The 19,091-nt window shown below is 34.4% G+C and overlaps 1 long non-coding RNA gene and 1 other non-coding gene across 3 annotated transcripts in view; one reads left to right on the forward strand and one right to left on the reverse strand.

Moving 5' to 3' along the window:
* The window catches only part of LOC105734572 (uncharacterized), an 885,080-nt gene that overhangs the window by 538,431 nt on the left and 327,558 nt on the right, over positions 1-19,091 (forward strand). The gene's annotated exons all lie outside the window — the stretch shown is intronic.
* LOC135270046 (U6 spliceosomal RNA) lies at positions 1,226-1,332 on the reverse strand. The gene has a single exon (XR_010338261.1). It is a non-coding gene; the product is annotated as a U6 spliceosomal RNA (small nuclear RNA).

Below are 19,091 nucleotides of genomic sequence, written 5' to 3' on the forward strand. Positions count from 1 at the left end.
AAACAGGGATAGTCTGACTTCCTCTCTTCCTGTATCTATGACCTTTATTTCTTTCTCTTGCCTGATGGCTCTGGCGAGGACTTCCAATACTGTGTTGAATAGGAATGGCAAGAAAGGGCATCCTTGTCTTGTGCTAGTTTTCAAGGGGAATACTTCCAGCTTTTGCCTGTTCAGTATGATGTTGGCTGTGGGTTTGTCCTAGATGGCTCGTATTATTTTTAGGTATGTTCCTTCAATACCTAATTTTATTGAATGTCTTTAACATGAAAGGATGTTGAATTTTACCAAAAGCCTTTTCTGCATCTATTGAGGTAATCATGTCATTTTTGTCTTTAGGTTGGTTTATGTGATGAATCACATTTATTGATTTGTGTGTGTCAAACCAGCCTTGCATCCCAGGGATAAAACCTACTTGATTGTGGAGGGTTAGCTTTTTGATGTGCTGCTGGATTGGGTTTGCCAGTATTTTGTTGAGGATTTTTGCCTCTATGTTCAGCAAGGATATTGGCCTGAAGTTTTCTCTTTTTTATTGTCTCTCTGCCAGGTTTTGGTATCAGGATGATGCTGGACTCCTAGAATAATTTGGGGAGGATTCCTTCCTTATCAATTTTTTGCAATAGTTTCAGTAGGAATAGTGCCAGCTCTTTGTATATCTGGTAGAAGAATTCAGCTGTGAATCCTTCCTGTCCTGGGTTTTTTTGTTTTTTTTCTTTGTTTTTTTTTTGTTTTTGGTTTGTAGGCTGTTTACTACTGATTCAATTTTGAAGTTTGTTATTGGTCTGTTTAGGGCTTCAATTTCTTCTTGGTTCAGTCTTGGGAGAGTGTATGTGTCCAGGAATTTATCCATTTCTTCTAGATTTTCTGGTTCGTGTGCATGGAGGTGTTGAGAGTAGTATCTGATGGTTGTTTGTATTTCTGTGGGGTCAGTGGTAACATCCTCTTTGTCATCTCTAACTGTGTTTATTTGGATCTTCTCTCTTTTATTCCTTTATTAGTCTAACCAGCAGTCTTTTGTATTAATATAAAAAAAAAAAGCTCCTGGATTACTTAATCTTTTGAATGGTTCTCTTTGTCTCGGTCTCCTTCAGTTCAGCTCTGGTTTTGGTTATTTCTTGTCTTCTGCTAATTTTGGGGTTGGTTTGCTCTGGCTTCTCTAGTTCTTTTAGTTGTGATGTTAGGTTGTTAATTTGAGATCTTTCTAACTCGTTGATGTGAACATTTATTGAAAAATATGAAGTGCTTCATGAATTTGTGTGTTATCCTTGCACAGGGACCATGCTAATCTTCTCTGTATCATTCCAATTTTAGTATATATGCTGCTGAAGCGAGCATGGTATGGATTTTTCCAAGTGTATGATGAGTCATTATTAATTTTTATATTGAATACAATATGATTATCATGTTCAAGGTCATGTGTAGGGCTTTTATTCAGAGATGTGATGAAATAATGCTCCAAATTCTAGGACTCCTTATGCAGTAATAGGAGAACAACAATGACCAAATGCTTCTGAAACATAGGTAGGTAGTAGATTTCTCTGAATAAAATTATCATTTTTTATTTGAAACACATCTTTAAGACATCCTGCATGTTAAGGTCAGCAGTGATTAATTTAGAAACTGTGAATGTTAATTGAAGGCACAGTTTCTTCTGAAACCTTTTAAACATTTGACTCATGCTGGTTAAGTAGAAGGGCAAAAATCACTCCATTGTATAAATATAGGGAGAGTTTCTTTTCCCCAGTAATGTGAATATATATTTGTTGGGTTGTATGAAAAGAGAGGAAGTAATTAGCCAGGTGAAATGGGCAAGGTGACAATGACTCTGAGATTTCAAATTCTTTCCAATCTTCGATTTTGCTGAGCTGTACCAATGTACCTGGTCCTAATTCAGTAGAGAGTTAAAAGCCAATGTTATAATGCTTTAACAAGGGTGGAATTATACACCATGTTTTTGTATTCATAGATAGGTAGCCAAAGCATCCTAGAATTTCCTCCTGCCATAATTTGTAATCTAACTAGTAAATTATATGATCTATAGAAGATTGCAATTGGCCAAGTCTTGAAAGTATCAGTTACTCAGATGAAGCCATTTCTTTGTATTTATTATTGGTTTGACCAAACCTAAAATTGAAGAATTTTTCAGAGTTGCCCTTGCTTCTCTTCCAGATAGCCTTTATGAAGTGGAAGACATTTATAGAGTAGCTAAGATTTGGAATGAAGTTTTCACACCTCCAAATCTTTCTCATGACATAGATGCAACCTAAATAACCAAAGGGAAATAATATCAGGTTGAGAAATTTATAACATTAAATTATCGCAGTGTTTGTGTACAAAGAGATACACTCACATAAGAGTTGTTACACTTACATGGCAGAACCCTGAGGCCCTTCCTAGGAAAATCCACAGCAAATCATAGTGATTTAATACCCCTCCTCATCACTACCATCCTAAAGAGGTAAAATCTATTAAACTTAGCACCAATGGCAATAGTGGCAGAGAGAAGACTGAAAGAGATCATGGCTGTAATGCTATGGTAATGGAGTTCAGGGTGTGGTTATAAATTGATGAATTGTATCTTCTTGCATCAATGCTTTTTTTTTCCATCTTTTCTCTTTGATACACTCCCATCCTGAGTCATTGGAACTCTTTGCCTGGTTTCCAGAGGAGAAAATCATCTCACAGTCTCTCAATTTGTCATAACTAGACATAATGACTAAGAACCAATTTCAGTTCTGGATTTTGTTTTTTGTTTGTTTTACTTCACAATTATGTAGACGGAGCCACTGAGTAGAAGTTATAGAGTCAACTCCTATTTTGGATGTGTTTCCTTCTGATAAGTTAAGCATGAAATCTAAATCTCATGAATTTTGAGTGAGTTATTTTGAAGTCTATATACTGTTTAGAGTTTTGACCAAAATATTTTGTTACAATATGCTTTGTTTTACTTATTTAAGAGGATTTGTTGACAGAATATATATATATATATGTGTGTGTGTATATATATATATACACATACATATACCTAAAACTATGTTTTCTAAATGCACACATAAGAAAAAAGCATTTATCAAATATTTTTGCATGTATTTTTAAATCTCACTTGATACTAGAATAAAATTCCATATATTTGATTCCCTCAATGTATCATTAAAGCAGAACATGCTGTCAGGAGGAAATAAAAAGAGTAAAGCACATTTTCATTGTGGAGTTCCACCTCTATGTATAGAACTCTATAGGATAGTCATAGAAATTAAAATGAATTTGATGTTGGCAGTAATTAATTTGCTTATTCTAATAATATAATGAATTAACAGAGATTTTTGTTCTTAGCTCAAGTGGAAATGATTTTATTGTTATATAAATATAACAAAATGTTTTAAAAATTTTAAGAAAGGACTGCATTTAATCATTTAGATAAAACAGTAGGGGTTTTTGTTTGGTTTGAGGGGCAAAGATTTGTTTTGGGGTGTTTTTTGGTTGTTTTCTTAACATTTTAGGTTTGGGAGTACATGTGAAGGTTTGTTACATAGGAAAACTCATGTCATGGGGGTTCGTTGTGCAAAGTATTTTATCACCCAGGAATTAAGCCCAGTACCCAATAGTTAACTTTTCTGCTCTTCACCCTCCTCTCACCCTCCGCCCTGAAGTAAACCCCAGTGTCTGCTGTTTCCTTCTTTGTGTTCATGAGGTCTCACCAGTTAGCTCCCACTTTTAAGTGAGAATATGTGGTATTTGGTTTTCTGTTCCTATAGTAGTTTGCTGAGGATAATAGCTTCCAGCTCCATCCATGTACCTGCAAAATACATGATCTCATTCTTTTCTGTGGCTGCAATGTTTGCTTTTTAATGTGCAATGAAATTATTTTTTTGCTGGTTGAATTCTGTCATATAGGTTCACAGGCTAAACACATCACCATCATGGTGAGTTGTATACAAGCTATGGGTAAAGGAAAGTACTAAATCTCTGTACAAGGTCCCTATTTCTCCCATGAGTTACAGATGGAGGCATAAAGGTAGTCCTTGAGTAACGGAGAGGTTCAAATACACACCTTATGCTTCTAGAACCACACCACATTCATGCCTGGTCATCTATATATCTAAACGATTTTTAATAAATCATCGAAGTGAGCAATAAGACAGAGGGCTGTAGGAAAGGAGTCTTTCAGTCAATGTGAATAATTACACTGAAAGTATTTGCTTTGTCAAACATATTATTAATATATCGTAAAAAGTTTTAGGCCAGGTGCAGTGGATAACGCCTGTAATTCTAGCATTTTGAGAGGCCGAGGAGGGTGGATCACCTGAGGTTAGGTGTTCAAGACCAAGCCTGGCCAACATGGTAAAACCCCATCTGTACTAAAAGCAAGAATTAGCCAGGCATGGTGGAAGGCACTTGTCTGTGGAGGCTGAGGCAGCAGAATCGCTTGAACCCAGGAGGCGAAGGTTGCAGTGAGCTGAGATCGCACCATTGCACTCCAGCCTGGGCAACAAGAGCGAAACTCCATCTCAAAAAAGAAAGTTTCTGAGAACATCATATGTGAATTCCTAAGACCTGTCAGGGGAAATGTATGTTCATAAAAAAAAAACATGTGCAACTATTGCTTTGTGTTTTTGGTGTTTCATGAGTAATAGAAAAATAACTGTACAAATATTAATGTGACCAAATGAAACATATTTAAGCAGATTAAGAAACCATAGCAAGTCATCTTTTTCATTAAATAACAGAAAAAATGTGTCCTGACAGTAAGCTCAAAACAGTTTTCTACCTAAGTATTGTTTAATTTTATGTCACGTATGCTCAGGAGAATTCTTCAATACACTCTAAATTTTCTAAGTGGGTTTCCCTTGTAATTTTATGGAAAAAGGGAAAGACCTTGGGACTGTTTTATTATTTCCAATAGAAAAATGCATATTTTAGCATTAATACTTTTTCCCCAGGAAATCCTAAGGCCCTGCATGATAAAGTATTAGCAAAAATTGATGTGAGTTCATATAAAATATTAGGAAATCAAGATTGTGGGGCATAATTTAGGGATTTTGAAATCCACATGGAGAAGCCAATGTAGAGTCTCAAGTGTGTCACAAAATGATGTTATAATCCACAAAGCCAGTTGAAAATGATTATTTAGCTCATAGACACACACAAAACTTCTCATTTGCCCTTCTGAATGACTGTAAGAACAAGCCCATGTTACCCTTGGGCCAGGAAAATGGTCCTGATTCTCAGGGAAAAACGATATTGTCAATCTCTGGCACAGCTCTAAAGAGCACTCCCATTATCTTCTTAGTCTTCTAGACAGGGTCTTCTTTTCTCCCACCACCTCCTTAATTAAAGCAACTCTAAGTTTCCAAACTGTGCTTCCCAGCAAGCATGGTTTAAAGGATTCTGATGCCAAATATGTAAAACTATGGCCAACTAATGCCCAGCAGCTCATTCCCTTGCCTTCGTTTCCTCCAGAAATCTTTCCTGCATAGGAAGTATTAACATACATATTTTTGATGAAACATTGTATAAAGACATCCTTTGATTTATCTTATTTAATTTTAATGTTGAAGCCTACACATCTTCAGAGGTGAATTGTAATATGAGTAAAGAATCTAAAAGATTAGAGATATTTTTAGTAATTCAAATATAATTTAGCCCACACAGATTATTTATCCCTTTCTAAATGAGTATGTCTGGGTGGGGAGGTAACTCACCTTTTCATCCTTCATATATATTCATTTAAGTATTTCATGTTCAAGCATAGCATAGCTATGAAAAATCAAGTCCTAATATTACTATACATGGGAATTAAGCTTTATAACTTTTAACAAGATTTATACTTTCAAAATGTTTGGCCTATTCTGTTAAGATAAACACAAAGTGGAGAGAGTTGCAGAAAATTCAAATGGTGAGAAAGCATGAAACTTCTTAAGTGTTTATGATTGTGCTTGGGTGTCTAAGGCAGAGGGTTTGTATGAGGAAACAATAAGATATAATATTGGAAAGAGGGCTTAGAGCCAAATTGTGAAGTCATTGACTCAGAAAGACCCAAAAAGGTCATTTACTTATACCTTTTCTCTGATGCACAAACCTCCTCTCCAGCATCACTAAGAAGCAATCATCCAGTCTGTTGTATATCTCCCATGTCATCCAACACATGACTTCAAAGACAATCTATTTCATTGTTTGACAGCTCTAATAAGTAAAACTTACTTCTATTAGAACTGTAACTCCCACTATTACTCTTACTTTTGGCTCTAGAATGCCAAATAATTTTTTGTCAATTATTTTGAATGTTAAAAATCATTAAAAATAACACTGTAACACACTTCTGTGTGATTTATGTTAATTTCCATAAGCTATAACAATTTGAATTCATTTTGCTCATTATCCAGAAGAGATGTATATATTTCTTATTATGTGTCAAGCACTGTAAGTAATTTATATATGCAAATGTATTCATCCTCATAACCTATGAGGTAGGTACAATTATTATCACCGGTTTTTCCAAATAAGGAAACCAAGGTACAGAGAGGTTAAGTAACTTACCCGAGGTTATATAGCCAGTGAGTGGCAGAAAGAAACTGGCCTACAAGATACCATATCCTAGTAGGAATGACTTATTTACCAACTCATTTCCAGTGTCATTGCATTTAAAGAGGAAACTAGAAGAGATAAAGAAAGTAAAATACTAAAAATGGAAAAATCCTTCACTGGCTTGCCATAAATTGAGCTTAATGCTTTTTTTCTCATTTCCAAGTAACTCAGTAATTAATGCAATTCTTCTATTTTATATATGACTCTCCATATACTTGTCCTCTTTCAACTCATATTTCCATTTAATTTCTTATCTTCAATTTCAAATAAAGAGTTGGGAGGGCTGCTTTACTATGTCTTAAGCATCTTGTATATTGGTCTATTCATTGTTTTTTCTTTTGAAGTCAACAATTAAATATTTATATTATGTGTAACTCACAGATCTTGGTAGTGTAATTTTAGGAAATGGCAACATTTTAGAGCACAGAATGTGTTCTTTCTCCAGACACGTCTGGGTCTTTTTAATAGTTTCATTTGAGTTTTCATACCTACCTTTATAGTTTCAGCAGTTGTTCAAAAGAGTCTATCACCACAGATCACCATTTCCTAATGTTACCAATATACAATGGAGACAGCCTTGAGATTTCAATTCTAGATCCCAGTAGATCTATACAGAGAGAAAGGTTCAAAAAGGTAGAAAACCTGCTGTGTAGAGATGAGTAACTTGTCTAATTTTAAGTAAAAACTCTACCATCTCAAAGTCAAAATACAAGTACAGTAGATATACTGCCCATGTTAGAGTGTGTGTATATGCAAGAATATCTGTTAGAACTCTGCTCATTATCCTTTTGTTATTCACAGTTGCAGCAACCACAACTCTCTGTCTCAGGGAATTCTTTGCCCAATGCAGTATGGATGACCAAAGCCCAGGGCTGTTTGGAATTGCCAGGAAGTTACCATTGGTTAACCTATTAACTAATGATGAACTAGAACTGGTAGATAAATACTCAACCCTCCTTGCCCTTCAGGTAGAACAATGATGAGGCATGTTCTACCCGGTTTCCCAGAGGTCCTCAATAGGATTCAGTCCTGGTTGCCAACAGTGGTTAACCATTCATTAACATATTCCATATTGGCTACTTTTGCTTCTTTTTCTGATTTCTCCACTCCCTGATAGTAATTACCTCCTCAATGTGGGCTAAAACCTTAGTCTGAAGGTTTTAGTTTTGGGAAACCTAGGCAGATAGTCTCTTTATAGAAGGAAACTCTGTACAGGCATAGTCGTCTAGAGATAGACGACTGTTGAAGACAGTGTTGTCTTAGTTTTTCGTGCCAGCACTTGGCAACTATGTTTACAACTATGTGTACTATCCTTATAGATGCTTCCTTTTTCCTGCTATCACTGTCATTATCACCCAGATTTTTGTTTTCTTTACTTCTGTTTTTTTTTTTTTTAATTTTCTCCTATTGTCATATTCTAAACACAGAAACACTCTGCTTAGTGGGGTGAGGCTCAGGGCATGCAATAGTAAGATAGGCATTAATCTTTCTTCTCCTTTGTAATTTCCTATATAATCAACTTAGTCCCAAAATTGATTCTTCCCTCACCCTCATCTCTGTTAATATTGCTACATTCTATCAATTAGGCCACACAAACATCTCCTAAACAACTCAGTCCCCTACCCTCATAAACACACTGCCAGCTGCAGACCTTGTTGTTCCTTGAAAATCTCAGTTTCTACACCAGTCTTTCAGATCTCTGCCTACCCTCACTGTCTTTACATTTCAGTCCATCATCTACTCTATTTCCAGAGTATTTTTCAAGGTTATAAATTTGATTGTGTTGTACTCTTGTCTTAAAACCCTTCAGAGGGCTGGGCGCTGTGGCTCACACCTGTAATCCCAGCACTTTGGGAGGCCAAGGTGGGCGGATCACGAGGTCAAGAGATCGAGACCATCCTGGTCAACATGGTGAAACCCCGTCTCTACTAAAAAAAATGCAAAAAAATTAGCTGGGCATGGTGGCGCATGCCTGTAATCCCGGCTACTCAGGAGGCTGAGACAGGAGAATTGCCTGAACCCCGGAGGCGGAGGTTGCGGTGAGCCGAGATCGCGCCATTGCACTCCAGCCTGGGTAACAAGAGCGAAAATTCCGTCTCAAAAAAATAAAAAAATAAAAAACCCTTCAGAGGTGCCATATTACCTTGATAACTGTTTCTTTTCCTTCACATGGAACACAACATCCTTCATTATCTGGCTCCTGATCATCTCTGCAGACATGTCATTGTTCACACCCAACTGAGCACTACTATCCAGCCTCAGTGAGCCATTTTCAGTTTCCTGAACACGTGATGACCTTTCAAAGGGCCTTCTGGGTATGACTGAGTCTAAAGCCTGTTCTCTTTCGCCTATACCATGACACCTCCCATGTGTTATTTCACAAATGCAGCTTGAAGCAAAGATTTCCTGGGAGTGAGAATGAGAAGGAAGGGAATATTATTTCAAGACTTTTACAAGATAACTGTAGACATTTCACTTGGGAACTTCTAAGTGCAATAGAAATCTGAGTGAGTAGGTAAAATAGCTACATAAATAAAATGCACACCTTTTAGGTCACATCAGGAGATTGCCTTGAGGTTTAAATGGCTGAGATCATTTCCACATTCCTCACAGCTAGCCATCTATAATTAAACAGCAGTACCAGTCGGCACACATTCATCATCCCCAAAGAAAAGGAAAGTCACCTCCATAAATCTCAAAATATGGGATATTAAAAGTTTGTTTTTATAATAGCTGGTACAAAACGATCAAAAGTAACTTCAACTTTAGCTGAATCCATGTCCCAAGATTTAGAATTTACTCATGTAATAAAATCTACTACTATTCTTTTTCTTGCTAAAAGCAAATAGAAATAGACTAATAAATTATTTTTAAACAAAAAGGTTTGGGTTTGATGGTATTAGTAAATTCACTAATACAACAGATACCAATCAGCTTCTAACAAACACTTCTAGAACGTTACGCCCTAGTTCACACCTTCACCTCATGCAGTTCTCCTTCTTATTACCTTGATTGATTGTGGAAGAGCAAGGCTCCTAAATATAACTCCCCTTCTGAAATGCTCTTGGAATTTCTTCTCTCTACCTCCTATTTTCTTTAACTACCAAAAACCACTCTTTCTCCCTCAGATAACAACAGGTCCCGAGATACCAAATTTCTAGAAAGAAACAGGACAGCACACTCTATGTTGCTTGTTCCTTAGTCATTTTTCAGGGACTGACTATATATAATTAATTGTCTAGGCCTGTGGTTGGTAAATTTTTTCCTGTAAAGGATCAGATAGTAAATATTTTAAGCTTTTCAGGCCGTACATTTCTGTTACAACCACCCAACTCAGCCATTTTAGTACAAACACAGACCTAGAAAATGTCTAAATGAGTATAACTGTGTTCCAGTAAAACTTTACTTACAAAAACAGGCAGAAAGTAGATTTGGTCCATGGAGCATAGCTTGCTGACTCCTGTTCCAGGCCACTTAAATCCTCCCTAACATCCCTTAGACCAACAACAAAGGGTCATTCAAATTATTTTAATATAATTTTGTTGAGCAAAGCTCATAAAAATTGCCATCTTTGAGGACTTCTAATCTCAAATAAGGTAGATATAATAATGATAGGTACATCCACAGCATATGAAATTATTAGAAACAAGACAATAGGAAGATTGAAGTATATACCATCAATTTCAGGTCAAAGGGCACATAGGATTAGAGACAGAGCAGAGACGGGGAAAATTCATTCTGGCTATTCCCTCTTAAGACTAGATGGGGATATGTTAATCCAGCCAATCAGTTTGGAAGGGTGGAAAAGTATGAGATTAGGTTACAAGGCTGGCTTGTTCCAGTTACCAATAGCCATCAGAATTTGAAAAAGTTGTAGTATCTCTCAGACATCCATTTTTTCTTCTGTAGACTATAGATAATACCTGCCTTGATGTCTTTATCAAGGCTGCTGGAAGATTATACATGTGAAAACATTCTTTAAATAGTAATTGTCAACTACAAATGCTAGCCTTATAAACTCATTCAAGTGTGAAGGAATCTGTAAATCTGATGATTCTTTTGGAGACATTTACTTGATTCCAATATACTGTGGAAGCCCCCTGATCATTTTAGTTGCCACTCTTTTGAACTTTTCCATCTTTTTTACATCTTCATCCAGGAACAATGACCAGAACTAAACTACGTAATACAAATGAACTTCCTATTCAAAATACCAAAACCTTTTAGGGGTTATTTTTTTCTTTTAATGGAGGTGCCTAAGTCAATTTGTAGTCATTCCTGCTAAATAAGAAAAGAGGAATGGAGTCACCCTAAAGCTACTACCCAGACAGATCCTTCTTCATAAAGGAGAGCAAGAGAAAGGCAAGGCTATGAAATTGAACCTATGCTCTTCCTCAGCTCTCATTTTAAACCTTATTGGTCAAAACTTATTAACCCAAACTAATTTATTTATCTACAGAAAGGTCAATTACTGGCATGTAATAGTTCCTCAAACTGACAAAGAGAAGACAGATGACTCAACCAAAATACATAAATCATTAGTGTGGACGTTAGGGCTTCAACCAAGCTCAGTCAGTTGAAAGTCTGGTTAATTCAACCATTCTTTGATGCCTCACAACATCTACCTTGGTAAAACCTTAAAAGTAAGTCAACAAATTTCTCTACTATTTCCTTTTTTAATCCTGAGCACCTCTTGTTCAATGATTATCTCTGCATATCATTGAAAACATTACATTATTGGTTTTAAGGGGCTCTTGAAATTTTTTTTTTTGGCTTGCCTAATTTCTAATTTGCTCACACCTGCAACAATTTCTGAACTTCCATATTCCTCACTTGAGGAAATCTTTAAAAAATAAAAAAAGTTAATCCTCAGCTCACAACAAATTTATGATGTTTCACTCTTGTATCTATGAAATAGGCAATCTCTTTCGTACAAAGCACTGAAGTCGAATATAACGAGAGGGAAGATCTTTGGGAAACTTCACTGGGGCCCTAAGACCATCTATATCTAGAAAAAGTATGTTTAGTTAATAGAAATGGAAGTCTACCAGAGTCCTAACAAGAGACTATTGATTTTAGGCTTATAAATTATATTTCCCTCCTGTTTTACCATACGCATGAATATTTTATGTGAGAAAAGCCTAGGCAGTCTGTTTTAAAACACGGTAAATAAATCTAAGATATATTTTAAGTATGCCAGCCTTTATACCTTATAGTAAAAGGCAAGTCCATCTTACATTTTACTCTGGGGGCTTAATTACTGAAGTACCAAAATGACATGACTACGAAACAATACCATGTGTAAAACTGTAGTTTGAAACCTGAGGGAAAAGACAGCCTGAATTTCAATATCTCACATTCAGTAGGTTTGCATTTTCTCTCTTTGACATTTCACTATATAGCCATGTTTTGTCTCACTGAATTAGAGATTCTCCTTACTGCTTTTACTCAAACATTCTTCCTAACCATCTTTTGTTTCTCTTGGGGGCTGAAAGACCAACAATCTAAAAGTGCATCTTCTTCACATCTGTTGATCACTCTGTGACAGCTGCAGCATAACCTGGCTGGCATACTGATATACATCATATCCATGTTGATTGCAATGTGTTTCAGCAGCTTAAAGGCACATTAAAATTAAAATAATCTTTGTCAACCCCTAGAAATTGTGCTCCTCACCAAGGAATACTTTATCAGTGACGAAAGACTCTTATTTTGCTCTTCCCCTCATGATACACTGGGGAGTTTTTTTCTTGTGAGCTGAGTGAACGAGCTGCCAGACATCATCTCCTGGAAATGCCTGGAAAAGACATGAGCTAAGAGGAAAACAGCAAACTTTTAAAGAGAGATCTGCCATCCTGCATCAAATCAACCACCCCAACCTGGGCTCCTCACACTGACTCAGTAAGTTCAGTCTGCTGGCAAATCATACACCATAATTAACCATCCTTAATTCAAATGAACATTTTATGGGCCCACAGGGTCTAGAGAGAAAATCGTTAGCTTCGCTGACTAATTTTCAGTTAATCAGCAACAGTTCACTCAACAGAACTCTAATAGGGCAGGCTTGATTAGAAGTATAGGGATATGATATTAATTGGCTTCTTCTAACACAGATGAGGATGCTAAATGGCAAAGACCATCTGTAGCTCTGGAAAGGAAACACTTGAAAAGCACTTTTTGAAGGTAAATGATAAGACAGGAATGCTTTTTAATGTTGTAACTCAGTCTACAAAATATTTTATGTTTCTCTTGTCATTATTGTTTTGATTCTTCCCTACAGAGGCAAAAACTTCTTTTGAAACCTATGGTTTTAAATGACATACAAATGCTGAAGCCAGTTGCTATTAGACTAAGTATTTTAGATTTTGACCTTGCACAGTTTAAGATTATTGAATATATGTATACATTTTATACATATACACATATATGTAAATGTGTATGTATCCTAGAGGAACACCAAATACACAGAATTTCTTGGACAAAATCACTTGATAAAAAAATGAAGCAAAGGTATTCTTCATAGCTACTTTTTATTAAATATGTCTTTGAAAAATTAAAAACTGATGCTAAATAGCATTTATACCAGGCTTTGAATGAAAGCACAAGAATTTTCCTATTCAGTAAAAATGCAGCCAAAATTTTATTTACAGTACAATTTTTCACAGTACCTGGAGAATGGAGGATTTAGTTAATTTAATTTTCCTACTAATTAAAATTTAAATCTAGTATCCCCTTACTCTAATTGTTAGATATCTTATTTTCTTAGCTTAGTAAGTTGAGTAAAAGGAATATAATTGAATCATTGATCATTTAGGATTTTCACTAGGGTCATTAGGAAGATCAGTTTTCATACTATAAAACAATAGAGGTGGGTAAAACAGGCAGCTTTAAATGAGTACTAACTTTGTTTTGACCCTAGGACTATTAGGTGAGCACAGTCCCTGTGTCTTTCTGTCTCCTGCTCTCTCTCTGCCTCTCTTCCTCTCTTAACTAAATCTCTGAAATAAGCTTGCTTTATTCTCCTTCCCCTTTAGTTTTTCTAATGGATTATAAAACATACCATTATTTGAAAATGTCTTTATGGTATTTTTTAAATTAATAAAAACAGTAATATTTTAGTTCCTAAGGAAAATATCTCTTTGTCTCAATATCTTGCATAAAAGAAGTCAAAGAGCCAAAATTTGAATCTATTATTAGTTTGAGGGGAGCAGTACTTTAAGACAGAGCAAATAGAAGATAACTGGAAATTGAAGAATCTATAAGATCATTTCCATCTATAACAACTAGAGTCTAGGACCAAGTGTTAACATCTCTCTTTTTACCTAATAGAATTTGTGATTTCTAAGGATTAATGAGATCTTCATTTCTATATCTCCTGAAAGAATAAATGACCTTGTTCAGATTCAGTAACATGGCATTAAGCTAATATCCACCCCTCAACTAAAAACACACAGAAACTCTGAATAGAATGTGAAGTATAATAAATCTACAATCATATCAGAATATTTAACATAACTATCAGAAATGAACAGATGACAAACAACAAAATGAATAAACATATAGAATATTTAAATGAAAATTTCAAGCTTGATCCAATATATGTATATGTGTATGTGTGTGTGTGTATATTTATACGTATATATATATATATAGAGAGAGAGAGAGAGAGAATATTTAAATGAAAATTTCAAGCTTGATCCAAAAGATCAAGCCTGAAATTTTCATTTAAATATTCTATATGTTTATTCATATATATTCATACATATATATGTATATATACATATATATGTGTATATATATAAATAAAACACCCTGCATCCAATATAAAGGGCTATAAATTGTTTCCAAAACACATTAAACATCTGAAGACAAAATAAATATTAAGAAATCTCCCCAAATTATATAAGACAAAATTCTCTGACAACAAGTCACTTAAATTTAAACAAACAAGAAAAAGATAGTAACACAAAAGACTTACAAATTTGGAAACTAAAATATGCACTTTTAAGTAATCGTCTGAATTAAGAGTGAGTTCAAATTTTTTCAAAAACTGTAAATATATACAAAAGATACAGTGAAAATCCTCCATAGTAACACTTGTAAAAGGCAAACAAAACAATACTCAGAGGTAAAATTATAGCATTAAATGTGCTTTTTTTTTAATTATTTAAGTTATTTGATACATGCGCAGAACATGCAGGCTTGTTACATAGGTAAACGTGCCGTAGTGTTTTGCTGCACCCATCAACTCGTCATCTAGTTTTTAAGCCCTGCTTGCATTTGGTATTTGTATTAATGCTCTCCCCCCTCTTTCCCCCTACCCTCCGACAGGCCCCAGTGTGTGATGTTCCCTTCCCTGTGTCCATGTGTTCTCACTGTTCAGCTCCCACTTATGAGTGAGAACATGCCGTGTCTGGTTTTTTGTTCCTAGGTTACTTTGCGAGAATGATGGTTTCCAGCTTCATCCATGTCCCTGCGAAGGACATGAACTCATTCTTTCTTATGGCTGATTTTTAAAAAATATTTATTTTATTGTGTTTTAGGTTTTGGGGTACATGTGAAGAACATGCAGAATTGCTGCATGGGTACATACATGGCAATGTGGTTTGCTGCCTTCCTCCCCATCACCTATATCTGGCATTTCTCCCCATGTTATCCCTCCCCAACTCCCCACCCCCTGCTGTCCTTCCCCTAGTTCCCCCACCACAGACCTCAGTGTGTGATGCTCCCCTCCCTGTGTCCATGTGTTCTCATTGTTCAACACCCATATGGCTGATTTTTTAAGATTTTAAGAATAAGAATCCAAACTTTAAAAGAGAAAAATATGTAGCAAACTTAAAGGAAGAAATAGGAAGGAAATGAATATATTTAAAATAGAATAGGGATAAAAAAAGAAGCAAAAAATACATTTAAAATAGAATAGGGATAAAAAGAGAAATAATGTAACCCAGACTTCGTACTTTTAAAAACTGAATGAGATGAACAAACCAATAGCAAGCTCATTAAAGAAAAAGCCTGAAATTTTAACAAATTAAGAAAGAGTTTTTATAGATTCTTACAGGGGGATACAACTATAGTTAGAGTGGAGATTTTGAAAACAAGAGAATCACATAAACAATTTCATTCCAATGCATTTTTAAACTTAGAACCAAACAATTTTCTTAAAAAGCACACTACAAAATTGGTTAATGAAGACGAAGAAAACCTAATCAAATCAAGAATTATTTTTTAAAAATTAAATAAGAAATCAAAACTATCCCATCCAAGCTATCAGTTGCAGTTTAACAGGAAAAGATACCCATCTCATACAAGCATTATAAAATTATAAAAGGAGGTAAATATATTCAGTTATTTTTATGTAGCTAATAAAATATATTAAACCAGAACATTTCCATATAATTTAAGGAAATTATAATCAAACACAACTTAAGATAAATGCAAAAATACAGATAATTTACTACAAATATAATTCAGCTATAAATTTCTATGTGTTAATTTCTAATGAACAGGTAAAGTAGTGTGTATTCCCCAAATTCAAGAATAGTTCAGGTTTTAAAGTATTGACTATAATGAAATATCTTTTAATAAAAGATTAAAGTAGAAAAGACAATCATCTCAATAAATGTAGGGAAAAATAATTCAATAATATTCAAAATCCTTTGTTGTAAATTTTATGTAACTTATAGTAAATATTATATTTAACATTAAAATTTTACAATTGCCTTAACTATTTCTACTATGATCCTTAACACTTAACATTGTAATGAAGATCTAGCCAATTCAATTGCTGTAGCAGTAAGAGTGATAAACACTGGAAATAAAAAGGCAAAATTGTTGTTTATCATAAATAATATGATTGGCTACATGAAAATTTAAGACATTTCTAACCTCTTAAAGCCAACAGCAAGGCTGTTGTATATAAGATTGTGTATAAGATTAACAACAAAATTTTGTGTTGTGTATAAGATTAACCACAAAAATCTATGGCATCCCCATAGTTCATTTAAATAGAAAATATCAGAATAAATATCTCGTCCATGATAACAATTACATTTTTAAAAAGACAAGAAATAACTCTACCAAATTTTGTTTAACAATATTTCTAGATTCTTTAAAATCTAATTCAACAATATAAAGGATGATATGATTGAATGGAAACCCATACCATGTTTTATGGTGGTAAAATTCAATGTTGAATCGATGTTTTTTTGCCTCAGAGTTATCTATAAATTCATTGCAATTTTAACAAACTCCTGAGAATTTGGCAAGTTAGCTGAAATTTATGTGGAAAAGGAAAGGACCCAAAAAACAATTTGGAAAAATAAAACAGTGAGAATAAGGACAGATTCCTTCCTCCCTTGCCATGTATCAAGGCCAATTACATAAACATGTATTAATCAAAACTCAATGATAGTGCCAAAGTGCTAGGAAAAAGTTAATGGGCTAGAATAAAAAGCATACACACACACACACACAGAGAGAGAGAGAGAGAGAGAGAGAGAGAGAGAGAGATTAATGTTTTACATAGATAGCTTTCAAACAAATGCTTATGTAGAATATGCTTTCATATCTTCATATAAATAAAATCAGGTCACTATAGCTCCCATCATAAAATGTTTTCCAGTTGGATTCAAGTCCTAAACAAGAAAGGCAAAACATTATAACATGATAATGAAGAATTATTTAAGATACAAAATGCCATATCCTACAAATAAAAAAAGTGGATAAACTCATGTTAAAATAAATTTTTTAATGACAAAAGAATTCATAAAATTTAAAACCAGGAGATGATATTTGCAGTACATATGGCCAATATATAAATATTTTCAAGAATATCTTTTTAAAATTCTTAACATCATTACAGAATAAGTTAAAAACCTAATAGAGAATTGGACAGAAAATTCACAAGTGAAGAAATCTGTATGACCATTTAATATATGAAAGAATACTTAGCCTCACTGACCGTCAGCAGAATTCCAAATAAAACAAAAATGAGATATAACTCCCTAATTACCAGATGAGCAATGATAAAAACTATCAAATAATACCAAGCATCTGAGATGTGGAGAATAGAAACATTCATATACTTCCGAGGAAAGCATAAGTTAGTATAAACACTTTGGAGGATAATATGGCAATAGCTAGTGAACTAGATGAGACTATCATATATCTTAGCAATTATGCTTCTGTTTATATAACTTATGTATATTTAATCTACTTTGGAAAAGGCCAACTTCAACCTACTCCAAAGAATTCACATAAATAAAGTTCCAAAGAAAAAAGAAGAACTCACAGTTAAAATAAATTACAAAATCCATGAGAAAACAAGGAATAATGGTTGAGAACCAACAAAATACAAGCAATAGAAACAGATCTAAAAAACTTTGAGATGTTGAAATTATCAATACAAAATATAGAAGAGCAATATTTAGTCTTATTAAAGAAAAAAGAAGGTCAGAAACATGAGCAATATACAAGACTATGAAAAAAATTGAACAGTCAGGCACAGTGGTTCATGCCTATAACCCCACACTTTGGGATGCCAAGACTGGAGGAGTACTTGAACCTGGAGTTTGAGACCAGCCTGGGCAACATGGTGAGACCCCATCTCTACTAAAAATTTTTAAAATTAGCCTGGCATGGTGGCAAGCATCTGTGGTCCCAGACACTTGGGAGGCTGAGGTGGAAGGATTGCTTGAATCTGGGAGGTTGAAGCTTCAGTTAGCTATGATCAGACCACTGCACTCCATCCAGTCTGGGTAACAGAACAAGGCCTTGTTTAAAAAAAAACAAAGTTAAGCAAATTTGACCAAGATTCAAATAGAATTTTTAAGCAAAATAATTAAAAATTGAATTCAATATTTGGAAAAACAACAGTATGAACTAAATGAAAATAAAAGATAGTGAATAAAAACATAGACCTAAGTATAGCTATTGTGGAAAACAGTATGGAATTTCGTCAAAAAAACTAAAAATTGAACTACCATATGATCCAGCAATCCAACTGATGGGTATATATAAAAAGAAAGGAAATCAGTATATCAAGGAGATATCTGTACTCCCATGTTTACTGCAACACTACACAATAGCCAAGATGTGGAATCAACCTAAACGCCCATTTACAGATGAGTGGGTAATGAAAATGTGGTGTGTATGCATCATGGAATATTATTCAGCCATAAAAATGAAGTCTTGACATTTATAGCAACATAGATGGAACAGGAGGTCATTATTTTAAGTTAAATAAACTAGTCACAGAAGGACAAATATCACATGGATATCACATGTTCTCACTCATATATGAGAGCTGAAAGAGTGAATCTCATGCAGATGAAGAGTAGAATGGTAGTTGCCAAATGCTGTGAAGGGAAAGGGATAGAAAAGGACTAAGATATAGTATTAAATAGTATAGTAGGAAGATTATAGTTAACAGTAATTTGTTGTATATTTCAAAATAGCTAGAAGATTTCTTATTTTCCCAACACAAAGAAAAGATAAATATTTGAGGT

The sequence above is a fragment of the Aotus nancymaae genome, unplaced genomic scaffold (genome assembly GCF_030222135.1).
Source record: "Aotus nancymaae isolate 86718 unplaced genomic scaffold, 86718_ANA_hifiasm-v0.15.2.pri h1tg000058l, whole genome shotgun sequence".
Taxonomy (NCBI): Eukaryota; Metazoa; Chordata; class Mammalia; order Primates; family Aotidae; genus Aotus; species Aotus nancymaae.